Below are 19,564 nucleotides of genomic sequence, written 5' to 3' on the forward strand. Positions count from 1 at the left end.
TAGAAGTTTCTACGCAATCCATGGTGGAGTACATAAGATTCGGCCTGGCCGAATATAAGTATATACTTTTTGGTCCTAAAATACCTCTAGATTTCCAATTTCAGCCAAATCGAATAGAAAATACAGTTTTTAGAAGCCTAAGAAGTGATCTCGGGAGTTCGATCTATATGGGGGCTATACCAAAACATGGACCGATACACTCCAATTCGATACATCTATCTGTGGTCCTAAAATGTCTCTACATTTTCAATTTCAGACAAACTGGACAAAATCTACGGTTTCTAGTAGCCCAAGAAATAAAATCGGGAGATCGGTTTATATGGGGGCTATATCAAAACATGGTCCGATACTCACCATTTTCGGCACATCTCTTTATTTTCCTAAAATAGCTCTAGATTTCCAATTTGAGGCAAATTGGGTAAAAACTATGGATTCTATAAGCCCAAGAAGTATAATCGGGAGATCGGTCTATTTGGGGGCTATATCAAAACATGGACCGGTACTCACCATTTTCGACACACGTCTTTATGATCGTAGAATACCTCTAGATTCCAAATTTCAGGCAAATTGGATAAAAACTACGGATTCTAGAAGCCCAAGAAGTAACATCGGGAGATCGGTCAATATGGGGACTATATCAAAACATGGACTGATGCTCACCATTTTCCGGACATCTCTTTATTTTGATAGAATACCTCTACATTTCTGATTTTAGGCAAATTTGCGTAAAAATTACGGATTCTAAAATCCCAAGAAGTAAAATCGGGAGATCGGTCTATATGGGGGCTATATCAAAACATGGACCGGTACTCACCATTTTCGGTACACTTTTTGATGGTCCTAAAATACCTCTAGATTTCCAATTTCACGCAAATTGGATAAAAACTACAGTTTTTATAAGTCGAAGACCCCAAATCTGGAGATCGGTTTATATGGGGACTGTATCAAAACTTGGAGCGATATAGCCCCACTTGACCTGCCTGCAAACAAAAGACGAATCTGTGCCAAAGTTCAGGACGTTTGCATCGTTATTGAAGGCTGTAGCGTGATTACATCAGACAGACATACGGACATCGTTATTATCGTCTTAGAATTTCTCCCTGATCAAGAATATATATACTTTATATAGTCGGAAATCGATATTTCGATGTGTTACAAACGGAATGACAATTTTATTATACCCCGTCACCATTCGGTGGTGGTGGTTATAAAAATATTCAATTAAAAATTTTATTGATTCAACAATTTTTTAATTGATTTATTAATTGGATCAATTCATTTTTTAATCGATGCTATCATTCTTTTGATTGAAGACATTTCAATTAAAGAATTAATTGGATCAATTAATTTCGGGATTGAATCAGAAAAAAGTTTATGTGCCCAGCAAAAAAATTTGTAAGTTCTTCTTAAGGCACAACTTTAAAAGCACTTCCAAAAATGTCCTCCCAAAGATCTTCTTTATTTTAACTGCATAGGAAGTTAATTTGAGTCAATTTTTTTTAACTCGCCGTTTTCATATTTTTAATGGGAAATTTAAAATTTTATTGTTTCAAATGGCTTAAAAACAAATAAAAATTAATAAAATAGTGCAAATTATATAAATTTTTCCGAAAAAAAATGCTAAATCCTTTCTAGAAAAATTGCAAATTTTTTAAATTATTTGATGTCAAACGTTCCAGACAAGCGTTATTAAATCATTAAAAATCATAAAAAAATATTTAAAATTATTTATTCGTCAAAATATCATAAAATTTCTTTATTCACATCCAAATCATTGGATTCGCATCACACCTTAAGAAGTGATGCAAATTCAGTGCAACGGCTATTGAAATGGTGGACATCCGTCTTATGACAAGCCCATGTTAAAATCATCGCTTCTGCGACAATCTTGCACCACTTCCGGATCCAAAAAGAACATTTTCACTACTTTTTTGGTGACGCTTTTTTTGCTGGGAGTATAATACTGAACAATAAAAGAGCACACATTCCTAATAAAATTAAGAAAAAATGTTTGATTTTTAATAAAGCAGTATGATTTTTTTAAGCAGATGTAATATGTTACAAACCGTATAAACATAAATCAAACATAAAAGATTGTAGTTTAAATTATCTGTAAAGTAAATAGAGCAAATTTGTAATTTATGTGAAAAAGTAGCAAAATTGTTGCTATAAAATTGTTATTAAGAATTCATGCTATTTTACTGAATTCATTCTAAATATTAATACCACATACATTCATGCAATAACTTTCACCTTTGGCTCTGTTATGATTTTTCAACACCAAACAATATATTCGTGTGTATGAAATCAGGTATTTGTGTGAGTTTGTGTGGGTGTACGTATGTTTGGGTATAAGTCCATTAGAGCCATGTCGTGTGAGTATTATTAAGAGAATGTCTTTGGTAGTATGTGTGTTGGTTATTAGCAGACATATGTATGTAGATATGAATGGGGTTGTTAGTGGGTGCATGTATATGTGTGTGTGTGTTTGTGTTTATGCTAGATTTACATATTAAATTATACTCTTCATCAACTAACTAAAATGGTAAATGTTATCTAATTATACCCTTGATGATGTTAATGGAAATGATGATGACTATGTCAACGACATTAGTTTACGTTGCAAAGATGATTTCATACACACACGCATCTATACACAATCGTCTTGACAAAGTATATGAATTGTTATAATGGCATATGAGGTAAATCAAGGTGTATTGCAAGTGCATACACTTTTTCGATTAAGAAAATGGTGATTTCAATGGTGTTAGGATAAATTTGGTTAAAAACGAAATCAACAAACATATTTTAACATATTTTATGGACGCAGCGTTAGATCACACTGATCAACTGAGAATTTATGAAAAAAATTCAATATTCCATCAAAATCCGGAAAAAAAATTTTTTGTCCCTAAATATTCAGACTTATTTGTTATCACCTCAAAAAAATTTAATTCTGACAAAATTGAAAGTTTTATCATTATCACTCTCTAATTATACAAAATATTTAAATCCTGCAAAAATAGAAAAAAATTTATTTGGTTTATATCTCCTAAATTATACTTTATCACCCAAAAAAATTAAATATAGACAAACTTGAAACTTTTATGGAAATTTCATTAAATCTTAAAAGAACATATACAATTTTATATGATATACTTAAATTCTAAAATATGCGCCCTAAATAAAAAAAAGGGAGTGATCAAGCCCAAAATAATCCAAAATTCCATAGAAATCTTAACAAAAATCTTAATTGTAATCACAGCCAAAAAGTCCAAAATTCCGTCCAAGTTCACGCGAGTCCTTGCTACGAAGGGTATGTGCCAGAACTCATCGCAAATATAAAAATTTGAAATTATGGTTACCCAAAAGAACCGAAATCCTGAAAAAATTGAATTGAAAATATAGCCAATTATTGCCAGAATCGAAGATTTCTTCGTGGCCACCCGAAAAATATCAAAATTTCAACAAAAATCTTCAAAATTTCAAAGTTTTATATGAAAAACTTATTTTGCCCATATCATATGAGTCCTAAAGCCAAAAGGGCCTTAATTCGTGACCACCCAAAAAAAAAATGAAAATGAAAATCCTGAAAAAAATTGAAATTTTTATATGAAAAACCACCCTCAAAAAATCAAAATTTCGATGAAAATCCTAAAAAATTCCAAATTTTTTATGAAAAATTTATTTTGGCCATAACTCCTTACATATGAGCCCTAGAGCCAAAAGGGCCTTAATTCGTGACCACCCCAAAGAAAATCAAAATGAAAATCCTGAAAAAAATTGAAATGTTTATATGAAAACCCACCCCCAAAAAATCAAAATTTCGATGAAAATCCTAAAAAAATTCCAAATTTTTATGATTTTTTGGCAATTGCTCCTTAACTATGCGTCCTAGAGCCGAAAGGACCTTAGTTCGTGACCACCCCCAAAAAATCATAATCTCGATGAAAATCCTCAAAAATTCCAAATTTTTATATGAAAAACTTATTTTGGCCATAACTCCTTAAATAAGCGTCCTAGAGCCAAAAGGACCTCAATTCGTGACCACCCCCAAAAAATCAAAAAAAAAAAAAATTAAATTTTTATATGAAAAACTTATTTTGGCCATAACTCCTTAAATATGCGTCCTAGAGCCAAAAGGACCTTAATTCGTGACCACCCCCCAAATATCAAATATCGATGAAAATCCTTAAAAAAATCGAAATTTTTATATGAAAAACTTATTTTGGCCATAACTCTTTAAATATGCGTCCTAGAGCCAAAAAGACCTTAATTCGTGACCACCCGCAAAAAATCAAAATTTCGATGCAAATCCTTAAAAAATTGAAAACCTGTTTTGACAATAACTCCTTAAATATGCGTCCAAGAGCCAAAAATCAAAATTTCTACGAAAATCCTCAAAAAATTGAAATTTTTATATGAAAAACTTATTTTGGCCATAACTCCTTAAATATGCGTCCTAGAGCCAAAAGGACCTTAATTCGTGACCACCCCCAACAAATCAAAAATTCGATGAAAATCCTGAAAAAATTGAAAATTTTATATGAAAAACTTATTTTGGCCATAACTCCTTAAATATGCGTCCTGGAGCCAAAAGGACCTTAATTCGTGACCACCCCCAAAAAATCAAAATTTCGATGAAAATCCTAAAAAAATTAAAATTTTTATATGAAAAACTTATTTTGGCCATAACTCCTTAAATATGCGTCCTAGAGCCAAAACCACCCCCAAAAAATTACAATTTCGATGAAAATCCCCAAAAATTCCAAATATTTATATGAAAAACTTGTTGTGGCCATTTCTCCTTAAATATGCGCCCTAGAGCCAAAAGTCCTAAATTCGTGACCACCCCCAAAAAATCAAAATTTCGATGAAAATCCTGAAAAAATTGAAATTTTTATATGACAAACTTATTTTGGCCATAACTCCTTAAATATGCGCCCTAGAGCCAAAAGTCCTTAATTCGTGACCACCCCCAAAAAATCAAAATTTCGATGAAAATCCTGAAAAAAATTTAAATTTTTATATGAAAAACTTATTTTGGCCATAACTCCCTAAATATGCGTCCTAGAGCCAAAAGGACCTTAATTCGTGACCACCCGCAAAAAACCAAAATTTTGATGAAAATCCTTAAAAAATTGAAATTTTTGTATGAAAAACTTATTTTGGCCATAACTCCTTAAATATGCGTCCTAGAGCCAAAAGGACCTTAATTCGTGACCAACCCCAACAAATTAAAATTTCGATGAAAATCCCCAAAAATTCCAAATATTTATATGAAAAACTTGTTGTGGCCATTTCTCCTTAAATATGCGTCTTAGAGCCAAAAGGGCTTTAATTCATGACCATACCCAAAAAATCAAAATTTCGATGAAAATCCTGAAAAAATTTAAATTTTTATACGAAAACCTTATTTTGGCAATAAAAATAAATTTTTTTATGAAAACCTTATTTTGGCCATCACGTCCTAGAGCTAAAAGGACTTTAATTCGTGACCACCACCAAAAAATATGAAAAACTTAATTCGTGAGCACCCCCAAAATATCAAAATTTCGATGAAAATCCTGAAAAAAATTTTCATTTTTATATAAAAAAAAAATATTTTGGCTATAACTCCTTACATATACGTCCTAGAGCCAAAAGGACTTTAATTCGTGGCCACCCCCAAAAATTCAAATATCGATGAAAATCCTTAAAAAAAAATTTAAATTTTTATATGAAAAACTTATTTTGGCCATAACTCAAATATGCGTCCTAGTGCCAAATAATTTCGATTTCGATGAAAATCCTTAAAAAAATTGAAATTTTTATATGAAAAATTTATTTTGGCCATAATTCAAATATGCGTCCTAGAGCCATATAATTTCGATTTCGATGAACATCCTAAAAAAATCAAATTTTAATATGAAAAACTTATTTTGACCATAACTCCTTAAATATGCGTCCTAGAGCCAAAATGACCTTAATTCATGACCACCCCCAAAATATCAAAATTTCGATGAAAATCCTTAAAAAATTGAAAACCTATATTGACCATAAGTACTTAAATATGAGCCCTAGAGCCAAAAAATCAAAATTTCGATGAAAGTCCTTAAAAAATTTAAATTTTTATATTGAAAACTTATTATGGCCATAACTCCTTAAATATGCGTCCAAAAGGACCTTAATTCGTGACCACCACCAAAAAATCAAAATGTCGATGAAAATCCTGAAAAATTTCAAATTTTTATATGAAAAACTTATTTTGGCCATAACTCCTTAAATATGCGTCCTAGAGCCAAAAGGACCTTAAATCGTGACCACCCTCAAAAAATCAAAATTTCGATGAAAATCCTTAAAAAATTCAAATTTTTATATGAAAAACTTATTTTGGCCATAACTCCTTAAATATGCGTCCTAGAGCCAAAAGAACCTTAATTCGTGACCAACCCCAACAAATTAAAATTTCGATGAAAATCCCCAAAAATTCCAAATATTTATATGAAAAACTTGTTGTGGCCATTTCTCCTTAAATATGCGTCTTAGAGCCAAAAGGGCTTTAATTCATGACCATACCCAAAAAATCAAAATTTCGATGAAAATCCTGAAAAAATTTAAATTTTTATACGAAAACCTTATTTTGGCAATAAAAATAAATTTTTTTATGAAAACCTTATTTTGGCCATCACGTCCTAGAGCTAAAAGGACTTTAATTCGTGACCACCACCAAAAAATATGAAAAACTTAATTCGTGAGCACCCCCAAAATATCAAAATTTCGATGAAAATCCTGAAAAAAATTTTCATTTTTATATAAAAAAAAATATTTTGGCTATAACTCCTTACATATACGTCCTAGAGCCAAAAGGACTTTAATTCGTGGCCACCCCCAAAAATTCAAATATCGATGAAAATCCTTAAAAAAAATTTAAATTTTTATATGAAAAACTTATTTTGGCCATAACTCAAATATGCGTCCTAGTGCCAAATAATTTCGATTTCGATGAAAATCCTTAAAAAAATTGAAATTTTTATATGAAAAATTTATTTTGGCCATAATTCAAATATGCGTCCTAGAGCCATATAATTTCGATTTCGATGAACATCCTAAAAAAATCAAATTTTAATATGAAAAACTTATTTTGACCATAACTCCTTAAATATGCGTCCTAGAGCCAAAATGACCTTAATTCATGACCACCCCCAAAATATCAAAATTTCGATGAAAATCCTTAAAAAATTGAAAACCTATATTGACCATAAGTACTTAAATATGAGCCCTAGAGCCAAAAAATCAAAATTTCGATGAAAGTCCTTAAAAAATTTAAATTTTTATATTGAAAACTTATTATGGCCATAACTCCTTAAATATGCGTCCAAAAGGACCTTAATTCGTGACCACCACCAAAAAATCAAAATTTCGATGAAAATCCTCAAAAATTCCAAATTTTTTTTTATGAAAAACTTATTTTGGCCATAACTTCTTAGTGCCAAAAGGACTTTAATTCGTGGTCACCCCCAACAAATAAAAATTTCGATGAAAATCCTCCATAACTCCTTAAATATGCGTTCCAGAGCCAAAAGGACCCTAATTCTTGACCACCCCCCAAAAATCATAATCTCGATGAAAATCCTCAAAAATTCCAAATTTTTGTATGAAAAAATTATTTTGGCCATAACTCCTTAAATATGCGTCCTAGAGCCAAAGGGACCCTAATTCCTGACCACCCCCAAAAAATCAAAATTTCGATGAAAATCCTCAAAAATTCCAAATTTGTTTTATGAAAAACTTATTTTGGCCATAACTTCTTAGAGCCAAAAGGTCTTTAATTCGTGGTCACCCCCAAAAAATAAAAATTTCGATGAAAATCCTCCATAACTCCTTAAATATGCGTTCCAGAGCCAAAAGGACCCTAATTCCTGACCACCCCTAAAAAATCATAATCTCGATGAAAATCCTTAAAAATTCCAAATTTTTATATGAAAAATTTATTTTGGCCATAACTCCTTAAATATGAGTCCTAGAACCAAAAGGACCTTAATTCATGACCACCCCCAAAAAATCAAAATTTCGATGAAAATCCTCAAAAATTCGAAATTTTTATATGAAAAACTTATTTTGGCCATAACTCCATAAATATGAGTCCTAGAGCCAAAAGGAGATTACTTCATAGCCACCCCGAAATATCAAAATTACTACAAAAATCCTCAAAAATTCAAAATTTTTATAGGGAACAATTTTTTTAACCATTTCTCCTTAAATAAGCGTTCTGAAATTATCGAAAATTGTATATGGAGAATTATTTTGTTTCCATCTGCTAAACGAAAAAAGGGTGATTCGTGATTAGCCAAAAAAGAAAAAAACGAAACGAAACGAATTCCATCAAAATTCTGAAAAATCTAAATTTTTAAATTAATTAAATCCTTCTTGAAATATGTCTTAAAAACAAAAATGGGATTTAGTATTGTTTTCCCAGACATGACCCTGACAAGATACACCAATTTACTTTATAAATATTATACCAAAATAATAGCTTATTATCAACGACACTATATACTGTCTGTATTTATTGGTCTAGAGTTTTTGCCTTGGCCTTCATGATAAGTCATGGACAGATATTCTATATTATGTTATTGAAATAAGACTTTATGTCAATTGCCAGAATAATATTTTATTTTGGATTTTTTTTTCTTCAGGCAATAAGATTATTGACATAGACCTTTTGCAAGAGATTTAATCAAACGTCATGACAGTCTGTTATTACAGTGACCTTTTTGTGTAGATATTCCTCATTATATTCTTGGAAATTTTGTATTTGCAACAATGATTTCGTCTGCTACCCCAAATAAAGGTCAAGAACATTAATCAAGGAGAAATTACCAAAATATTATTGTGAGGATTTTTTTTTTGAAGTGAGTTTATCTAGTTAATTATAGTAGTGTCATGGGCCTAAGTAATTGTCACTTTCAAGACTTTGAAGTATTATACAAATAATTTAATTAGTCTGAAGCCGTTAAAGCCAATATTCATGATTGCATATCCATAACCAAATAATGCATAGTATACTCCATTACATTTGAAGAAGGATCTATTTCAAACAAGATTAGTTTGATAAAAAAAGTAAAAGTCTGGTCACGAATAGCATCCTTTATACGACACTCTGTATGCACATTTACAGGGATATGGTTAAGATATTGGTTTCATACAATAATTTCGATCTTGTGAAGGTTTTCATTAATTTGTCGCATCCCGTTTGTTACAGGATGCCTATTTAAAAAGATATAACCAAAATGAATTTTCAAATAAAAATATTTTATAAGAAATTTAGGTGATGTTCTTTTTTTTGGGATGTTGTTTACGATTTTTTTTCATTTTGTATTTAACACCTTTCTTCGCTCTAGATCGCATATATAAAGAGGTAAAATAAAAATAAAATAAATTTTTCATTTTTTTTTTTGTTTTTGATTTGCATGGAAATTTAGTGTTTTGCTACAGAACGAAATTTGAAATTTGATTATTAAAAACAAATCTTTTGTATACCCTCTACCCGGATGGTATTGCAAATGGGCCATATCGGTCCACTTTTACATATAAACGGACCCCCACATTTGGCTTGCGAAGTAGAGGTGTGCACGTGACACGAAATTGTCGTAACTCACGAACATTTTCGTGATTCGTGCGTGAGTGGTGAGTCACGCTCATGACAACAGCGTGAGTGTGCGTGAGCGTGATTAACAAACCAAAATGTCATGCGTGAGCATGAGTCACGAAAATAATATCTTCGTGAGTGTGGGTGAGTAACGAATTACACTCACGAAAATATTCCTGCTTACCAACATAAAACGCTTAAGAGTTAAATTCAATTACATTTTAGTGACACCTGTGATGTTAAACGTTTAATACCACTCTCGATTTTAATAATGATCATGTTTTCAGATACTTCGGTAAGGTAAATTAATCATAAATTTATTCATGAGTCACGATATTTTTCGTGAGTGTGCTTGAGTACAAATTTTCTTTTCGTGAGTGTGCGTAGCGTGGGTCCTACCAAAAAATATCGTGCGTGAGTGTGCGTGGGTATGATTTTTGAGTCGTGAGTGTGCGTGAGCGTGAGTAAGCTATTACTCACGTGCACACCTCTATTGCGAAGCCTCTAAAAGAAGCAAATTTCAGCCTAACCGGCAGAAATTTGGTACATGGTGTTAGTATATGGTCTCTAACAAAATTGGCTCACGTCGGTCCATAATTATATATAACCCCCATATAAACCGATCCCCAGATTTGACATCCGGAACCTATTGAAGTAGCAAAACTCATCCGATCGGGTTTAAATTTGGAATGTGGTTCTAGTATATCGTCTTTAACAACCATGCAAAAAATGGTCCATATCGGTCCATAATTATATATAGTCCCCATATAAACCGTTCCCTAGATTTGTCCTCTAAAGCCTCTTGGAAGAGCAAAATTCATCCGATCCGGTTGAAATTTGGTACGTGGATTTAAAAAAAATTTTCCCTAACAACCGTGCAAAAATTTATCCATATCGGTCCATAATTATATATAGTCCCCATATAAACCGATCCCTAGATTTGACCTCTAAAGCCTTTTGGAAGAGCAAAATTCATCTGAGCCGGTTGAAATTTGGTACGTGGTCTAAGTATTTAGTCCATTCAAAAATTCGTCCATATCGGTCCAATTATATATAGCCCTCATATAAACCGATCCCCAGATTTGACCTCCGGAGCGTCTTGGAGGAGCAAAATTCATCCGATTCAGTTGAAATTTTTACATTGTGCTAGTATGTGGCCGCTAACAACCATGCCAAAATTGGTCGGTCTTTAGTTATATGTAGCCCCCAGATAAACCTATCCCCAATCACACAAAAATTGGTCCATATCGGGTCGTAATTGTATATAGCCCCCTTATATTACCGCTCAAAGCTTCATATCTGTTGGTAATTATACACTTCCCTATATACCATATACCGGGGCACGAATTATTTTATGAATTAATCTGTTTTTTTTTGTCTAATATATACCACGTATGAGTAACTTACAATTAAGAGGACGATGTTAAGAAGTTTTAAGATGGCCATCGCCAAGTTTTACCATAACCCAATTATTTCGATTGTGAATGACAGCCTTTAGTAGAAGTTTCTACTCAATCCATGGTGGAAAGCATGTAAGATTCGGTCTGGCCGAACTTACGACCGTATATACTTGTTTTTTTATTGGATTTTAATTTCAATTTCAATCGCAAATTAATTTTCTTTTCACTCTAGGGCATATATTTAAGAGGGATCACAAACATGCGTTTTCAAAATCCAAAATCCAAAACCCAAAGAAAGATTTTTTTTGAGATTTTCGACAATATTGTGACTTTGGTTGGCAGTCGGGATTTAACGACTTTTTCGCTCTGGGACGCGTTTTTAACAGATTTGGGCAAAATATATTTTTTGTTAACAAATTTGTCGTTTTCATTTCGATTTTCATCCAAATTTTTGGAGTTGGTTGAATATTTTTAGTTTCCTCAAATTTTTGATTTTTTGGGATAGTCACGAGTTAAAATTATTTTCACTTTAACGGCCGTTTTCATGTATCTCCGTTAGACTTTAACTCCCAGTTAGCAGAAAGTAAAATCGAAATATCTTCTCTTCGGTTAACTTTAACTGAAAATTTTTTAGCAGTTAAGTTTCTAACTGGCATATGAAATATATAGACAAGATGACAGACATGTCCATAGTACGGTTTAAAATTTCGTTAGCTAACGTAGCACTAACGGAGCTTCCTGAAAATGGGGGTAAAACGAATATTTGTTTATTTATATAAATAAGCTACGTACAAAATCTTTAAATTTTCAATCTTCTAAAATTCTATCTTCTCTCAATAAATTATCGTGTCATTTGCCTTTAGGTTATAACTCTTGCTACCAAAGCTATCCATGTTTAGGTGTCATTTTTGTGTTATCATCGAAAAACCATAGCCAGGACCAAAATGACACACACAGCAAAGAGTGAGCGAGCGAGGGAACACAACAAATCCTTATCAAAGAAGAGTGTTGACAGTATCGACAAACAACACAATTCAGCACTGACAACAATGCCAAAATCATTAATATTCCATTTCTTAAGCTGATGCTGAACCTGAATCTGAAACTGTAGTGGCTACTACCAAAACTGCTATTCCTATTGCTAATGCTGCTGCTGTTGTCACAATCTCCTTTGCGCTACTTAGTGTGCTCTTTAGAGAGAGAGAGAGAGAGTCGACTATAAGGGTGTACCGATGGATGGGTTATTTTAATTTTGTCATAGTTTTCATAAAGAAGAGGATAGATAGTGTCTCCGTGTTTTTTTCATAGAAAGATAATTTTTCTCGAATTTATATACAGGGTGGCTGATGCGTAATGCAACAAAGTAATGTAATAAACACGTTCGAAATATTTGTCTGTCCAGGACTTCAATACTGTATTTTTGATGGTTTTCCGATAATATTCGGCATTTATTTGAGACGATCGACCCTGTGATATTTGTTCCCTGGGATCCGCACGCCAAATCTGGGGAAAATTTTCTATCGAAATAAAGTTTTGATAAAATGTTCTATAGAGATAACATTTTGACTAAATTTCTATAGAAATAAAATGTTAACATTTTTTATAGAAACAAAATTTTGACAAAATTTTCTTTAGAAATAAAATTTTCTTTAGAAATAAAAATTTGACAAAATTTTCTATAGAAATAAAATTTTGACAAAATTTTCTACAGAAATAAAATTTTGATAAAATTGTCTACAGAAAAAAAAAATTTTGAAGAAAATGTTTTATTGAAATACTTTTTTTTACAAATTTTTCTAATGAAATAAAATTTTGACAAAATTTTCTATAGAAAAACAATTTGACAATATTTTCTAAAAAAATAAAATTTTTACAAAATTTTCTATAAAAATAAAATTTTGACAAAATTTTCTATAAAAATAAAATTTTGCAAAATTTTCTATAAAACTAAAATTTTGACAAAATTTTCTATAAAACTAAAATTTTGAAAAAATTTTCTATAAAACTAAAATTTTGACAAAATTTTCTTTAGAAATTAAATTTTTAAGAAAATTTTCTATAGAAAAAAATTTTCAGAAAATTTTCTATAGCAATAAAATTTTGAAAAAATTTTCTTTAAAAATAAAATTTTTAAAAAATTATCTATAAAAATAAAATTTTGAAAAATGTTCTATGAAAAGAAAATGAAGAAATTTTATATAACAATAAAATTTTGACAAAATTTTCTATAGAAATAAAATTTTGACAAAATTTTCTATAGCAAAAAAATTTGACAAAATTTGCTATAGAAATAAAATGTTGACAAAATTTTCTATAGAAATAAAATTTTGAAAAAATTTTCTCTAAAACTAAAATTTTGAAAAATTTTCTATAGGAATAAAATTTTGAAAATTTTCTATAGAAATAAAATTTTGAAAAATTTTTATAGAAATAAAATTTTGAAAATTTTTCTATAGAAATAAAATTTTTGAAAAATTGTCTATAGAAATAAAATTTTGGCAAAATTATCTATAAAAATAAAATTTTTAAAAATTTTCTATAAAAATAAAATTTTGACAAAATTTTCTATAGGAATAAAATTGTGTCAAAATTTTCTATAGAAATAAAGTTTTGCAAAAATTTTCTATAAAAATAAAATTTTGAAAAAAGTTTTCTATAGAAATAGAGTTTTGATAAAATTTTCTATAGAAACAAATTTTGACAAAATTTTCTATAAAAATAAAATTTTGAAAAACTTTTCTACAGAAATAAAATTTTGACAAAATTTTCTATAGAAATAAAATTTTGAGAAAATTTTCTATAGAAATAAAATTTTGAGAAAATTTTCTATAGAAATAAAATTTTAACAAAATTATCCGTAGAAATAAAATTTTGACAAAATTATCCAAAACAACCTAACCCAAAATTTAAGCTGTACGTACTTGATGCTAGGAAATGTCCATTTTCTTTTCTGATATAATACTAACAAAGTGATTTCGAACGATTTTCCCCAATAATTTCAATCATGACTGATTGAAATTATCAGTACCACCCAATAAATCCCAAACTTCAAGAGTATTCGGTTTCTCTATTTAGAAAATGTGTTTTCTATACCACATTGTTATTGTTGTTCACCTCCGGTATTGTTTGTTTTATGTTGTTGTTGCTGCTATTGTTGAATGTTGGTGTATAGTTTATTATACGTTGCGGCTTTAATCCCCCAGACTACGATAAAGCATGAGAAAAGTTGCTGGTGAAAAATCGCTAAACTGATTCAATGGAATTATAACAATAGTAAGTCTGACATAAATTCTTAATGGTAAAGGACAGGAGTTATGCTGTTTCAGCATCAGCAGCTACAACGAAAAACCGCCAGAATTTGTAACAAGAGACCAACCCACGAACAACAATGTATCATTGGAATCCTTGTCGCATTCTCTTACCTAACAAAGATATGTTGGCCTTGCCTTGCCTTCCAAAATCATTGGATGGGGAAGGGAGTTAATGGAGCAGAGAAAGTGTTTTATTATTCCTCCATCCAAATAAACCAGAAACCAAACAACAACAACAACAAAATGAAATATGAAAAAGGACAAATGAAGGGAAGTTTATGATGTACTACGTTCTTCAACATTGTGTAAAGGAAATATTTTGCAAAATCGCTAATCAGTTAACAATATCCTTATGTTACTGCCAGTTAAAAAGGCTTTTGTTTACAGCTACTCCCCAAGAACTGACTGACTAAATATAATTTATGACTTTCAATCTTTATACAAATCGTTTGTGAAGTTGAATAGATTGTGGCTTATGCAGTCCTCTTTAAAGTATGGTCTTGTTAACATAAGAATCATATTGTACAAATATCCTTATCTAAGGATAGGTAAAATATTGTCCTTGTATCAGGGATACATTAGAGAAATATAAAAAATGATTTTTTTTGTTATAATGAAGCTTTAGTGATAACACATCAAATCCTTCATATTTGTTGGTGCTATATATAAATGTTTGTATTTTAATCTGAACCGATTTGGGCAAATTTTTTTTAAATTTTTATAATTTTACAAAATCTTAAGAGTTAATTTTTTTTTTTCAAAATTTTATATCTATAGAAAATTTTGTCAAAATTTTATTCCTATAGAAAATTTTGTCAAAATTTTATTTCTATAGAAAATTTTGTCAAAATTTTATTTCTATGGAACATTTTGTCAATACTTTATTTCTATGGAATATTTTGTCAAAATTTTTATTTTTATAGAAATGTTTTTCAAAATTTTATTTCTTAAGAAAATGTTGTCACAATTTGATTTCTATAGAAAGTTTTGTAAAAAAAATTTTATAGAAAACCTTCTTAATTTTTTTTATAGAAAATTTTGTCAAAATTTTATTGCCATAGAAAACTTTGTCAAAATTTTATTTATATAGACAATTTTATCAAAATTTTATTTCTATAGACAATTTTGTCAAAATTTTATTTCTATAGAAAATTTTGTCAAAATTTTAATTCTATAGAAAAGTTTTCAAAATTTTATTTCTTAAGAAAATGTCACAATTTTATTTCTATAGAAAGTTTTGTCAAAAAATGCTATAGAATTTCTTATTTTTTTTTTATAGAAAATTTTGTCAAAATTTTATTTCTATAGAAAATTTTGTCAAAATTTTAATTCTATAGAAAATTTTTGCAAAATTTTAATTCTATAGAAAATTTTGTCAAAATATTATTTCTATAGAAAATTTTGTCAAAATTTTATTTCTATACAAAATTTTGTTAAAATTTTTTTTCTATACAAAATTTTGTCAAAATTTTATTTCTATTTTATATCTACAGAAAATTTTGTCAAAATTTTATTTCTATTTTATATCTACAGAAAATTTTGTCAAAATTTTATTACTAAAGAAAATTTCATCAGATTTTATTTCTACAGCAAATTTTGTCCAAATTGTATATCTGTAAAAAATTTTATATTCCTATAGAACATTTTGTCAAGACTTTATTTCTATGGAATATTTTGTCAAGACTTTATTTCTATGGAATATTTTGTCAAAATTTTATTTCTAAAGAAAATTTTGTTAAAATTTTATTTTTATAGAAAATTTTGCCAAAATTTTATTTCTATAGAAAATTTTGTCAAAATTTTAGTACTAAAGAAAATTTCATCAGATTTTATTTCTATAGCAAATTTTGTCAAAATTGTATATCTCTAGAAAATTTTATATTCCTATAGAAAATTTTGTCCAGACTTTATTTCTGTGGAATATTTTGTCAAAATTTTATTTCTAAAGAAAATTTTGTTAAAATTTTATTTTTATAGAAAATTTTGTCAAGATTTTATTTCTATAGAAAATTTTGTTAAAATGTTATATCTATAGAAAATTTTGTCATTATTCTATTTCTATAGAAAAATGTATCACGATTTTATTTCTATGGAAAATTTTGTCAAAATTTTGTTTCTATAGAAAATTTTATCAAAATTGAATTTTTTGAGAACATTTTGTCAAAATTTTATTGCTACAGAAAATTTTGTCAAAATTTTATTTCTATAGAAAATTTTGTCGAAACTTTATTTCTATAGAAAATTTTGTCAAAATTTTATTTCTACGAAAATTTTGTCAAAATTTTATTTCTATAGAAAATTTTGTCAAAATTGTATTTCTATAGAAAGTATAGTCAAAATTTTATTTCTATAGAAAATTTTGTCAAAATTTTATTTCTAAAGAAAATTTCATCACGATTTTATTTCTAAAGAAAATTTTATCACGATTTTATTTCTATAGAAAATTTTGTCAACATTTTGTTTCTAGTTGAAAATTTTGTTTCTATTTTTAAGAAAACTTTTTCAAATTTTTATATTTTTGGAAAATTTTGTCGAAATTTTATTTCTATAGAAAATTTTATCAAAATTTAATTTTTTGAGAACATTTTGTCAAAATTTTATTTCTATAGAAAATTTTGTTAAAATGTTATATCTATAGAAAATTTTGTCAAAATTTTATATCTATAGAACATTTTGTCTAAATTTTATTTCTAGAGAAATTTTTATTTCTATAGAAAATTTTGTCAACATTTTTTTGTATTTATTTATATTCACTAATTTATAATACCCTTTTCCACAGTGTAGTGCAGAGTGTAAATGTGTTAGACCATTGTATGTAATACAATCTTAGTCGTTTCTTCATATTTACCATTATCTTCTCTGGCTAACGAGTCTCCATAGTATATAGGCACAAATCAAAGTTTATCTTTTTTCATTTCAAATAATTTTAATATCCTTTTTCCAATGTTTGACATTCTGCTTTAATATCCTGAAGTCATTAGTCAGTATTCTATCTGTGCATCCTGTTACTTTTTAGACAGTACAGATTTTTCATTTTATCCATTAATTACACCTACATCACTTATACATGTCAGCGTATCTATGTGTGGGTGTGTATGTGTAGTTGTTGCCATCGCATTATGGTTATTGTTACCTTTGCTTTTTAATATTTTTAAACATTAACACCTCAACACATTGTCACATGCTGGGAGTGGCGGCGTCGTCGGTCGCGTCGCCAACAAGGAAACACGCACTTGTCTCACCAACAGCCAATTACCGGTGTTCGTTGTTGGCTAACCACCACTGCTGCTACCAAACCACACCACACCAAACTACACTTCACCTCAGTTCTCCTAGAAACCCCATTGCAATACTGATGAACTCATATTATGCGGAAATTTACTCAAATAGCATTTGGTGATGTTGGTGTTGTTGCTGTTGTTGGTAGCTGCGAGAGTAGTGAGTTAATGAGCTACACTGTATGTGGAGTGTGTAAACAGGTGAGTGGATGGGTGGTCTTATGGTTTTCTATAGCCATACACAAAATACACCACACAAGCGTTGGGGGGTGGGGGTGAGCTTCTTAGATATGCGTGCATGTTTGTGAGTCAAATATCATGCTGCGTGACAATAAACAATTTATGGCATACTGGTAACCTTCAAAAGCCGCTAAGTGAGTGAATAAAAGTATGAAAAGGAGTGTTTGTCGCTGCTGTGTTATTATGTGTGTGTGTGTGTGTATGAGTATATGTATGTCAAAGATTCTTGTGGTGCGTGTATGTGTCTGCCTTGTGGAAGTATACAAATGTTAGTCGTGTATTTCACATTTACTTTAATTCGTTTGAATTTATAAATGCTTGTATGTAATCAAATTCTCGCGAAACACTTTACCACGCACACACACATACACGCACACATTTAAATGAGTTGTCGTTTTGCTGTGGTGGCAATTAAATGCAATTTGTTAACGCGTTTTGCTGTTAAATGTTTATGTTAATATTTTGTAAATATAAGTGGTTTTTGTGGTACACAACAGAAATGCGGTTTGTTTTTCAGTTTGCTTGGCAACGGGTTAGCAACTAATTAAGGGGCATGCAATGGGTACCATCTAAAAGGAACGGAATTAAATTTTGGGCGAGATATATGAATTTCATTTAGGGGGTTTTAGCAACAGGTAAACATGTTTTTCTTTTCAATTTACATACGTTTAAGGTTTCAGTAAATTTTGTAAACCACCGAAATGTCAAATAAATTTTATTCGTTAGGAAAATAAATAAATAAACTTAATCCATAACCCGGTCAGATATATGCACTAGTGAAATCTCCATATTTCCATCTTTGCATTTCAGGAACAGTTTCAAGATCAACCAAATAAATGTATTCGTTAAGAGGAATATATAAATAAATAAATACAAAACAAGTACACGCAAAAAAAAATAATTCTTTCCTCCCAAACGAAATTTTAGACAAACAAAGTTCGTTTCTCATTTGATTTTCGTTGAAAGGAAGTGTATTTGGAAGAAAAGTTTATACTTTTTGTGATAAACGTTTATTCCTATCCAGGATGTAAAAACAATTTCATAAAGACTAACTCAAAAAAATTTTTTCTGGCTAATTGCATTTTCCCTCACATCTTTCTCACTTCCACGAAGTTTTTTAGTTCTTAGCACCTTTTTCTGTAATACAAACAATGTCGAAGAAATTATACGATTTTATAAATTTTTAGAATTTTTTTTACCTTTCGCTTGGACGGAGAATCGAACCGCGGACCATGTTTGTATTTGTAAGCCAACACACTATCCACTCAGCTATGTAGCCGTTATTGTCATCAATAGACAATTACCCATATAAGTTATATTTATATAGCATAGCTTGCGGCGCCCACGAGCCGATTAAACAAAGTTTGTTTAACAGAAAAATAAATTTAGTTGGGCACCGTGGAGCAGTGGTTGCTACGTCCGACTTGCATGCCAAGGGTCGTGGGTTCGATCCCTGCTTCGACCACAGTGTTTTTTTTTTATTTACATGTATTCCAGATTCCGAAAAAATGTTCAACATTACATTCTACTATATTAAATTTTTACTATGAACTGTAAAATGTGTCTTATTAAAAACCTAAAGTCAGAAAAGAACAGTGTTTGATATAAACGAAATGGACTGTGTTGTTGGTTCAAAAATAACTTTTTTTTATCGAAAAAATAAAAATTTTGTAACAAACGAATTTTTTTTTGGTGATAAAAGTG

This window comes from Haematobia irritans, chromosome 5 (assembly GCF_050003625.1).
Source record: "Haematobia irritans isolate KBUSLIRL chromosome 5, ASM5000362v1, whole genome shotgun sequence".
Taxonomy (NCBI): Eukaryota; Metazoa; Arthropoda; class Insecta; order Diptera; family Muscidae; genus Haematobia; species Haematobia irritans.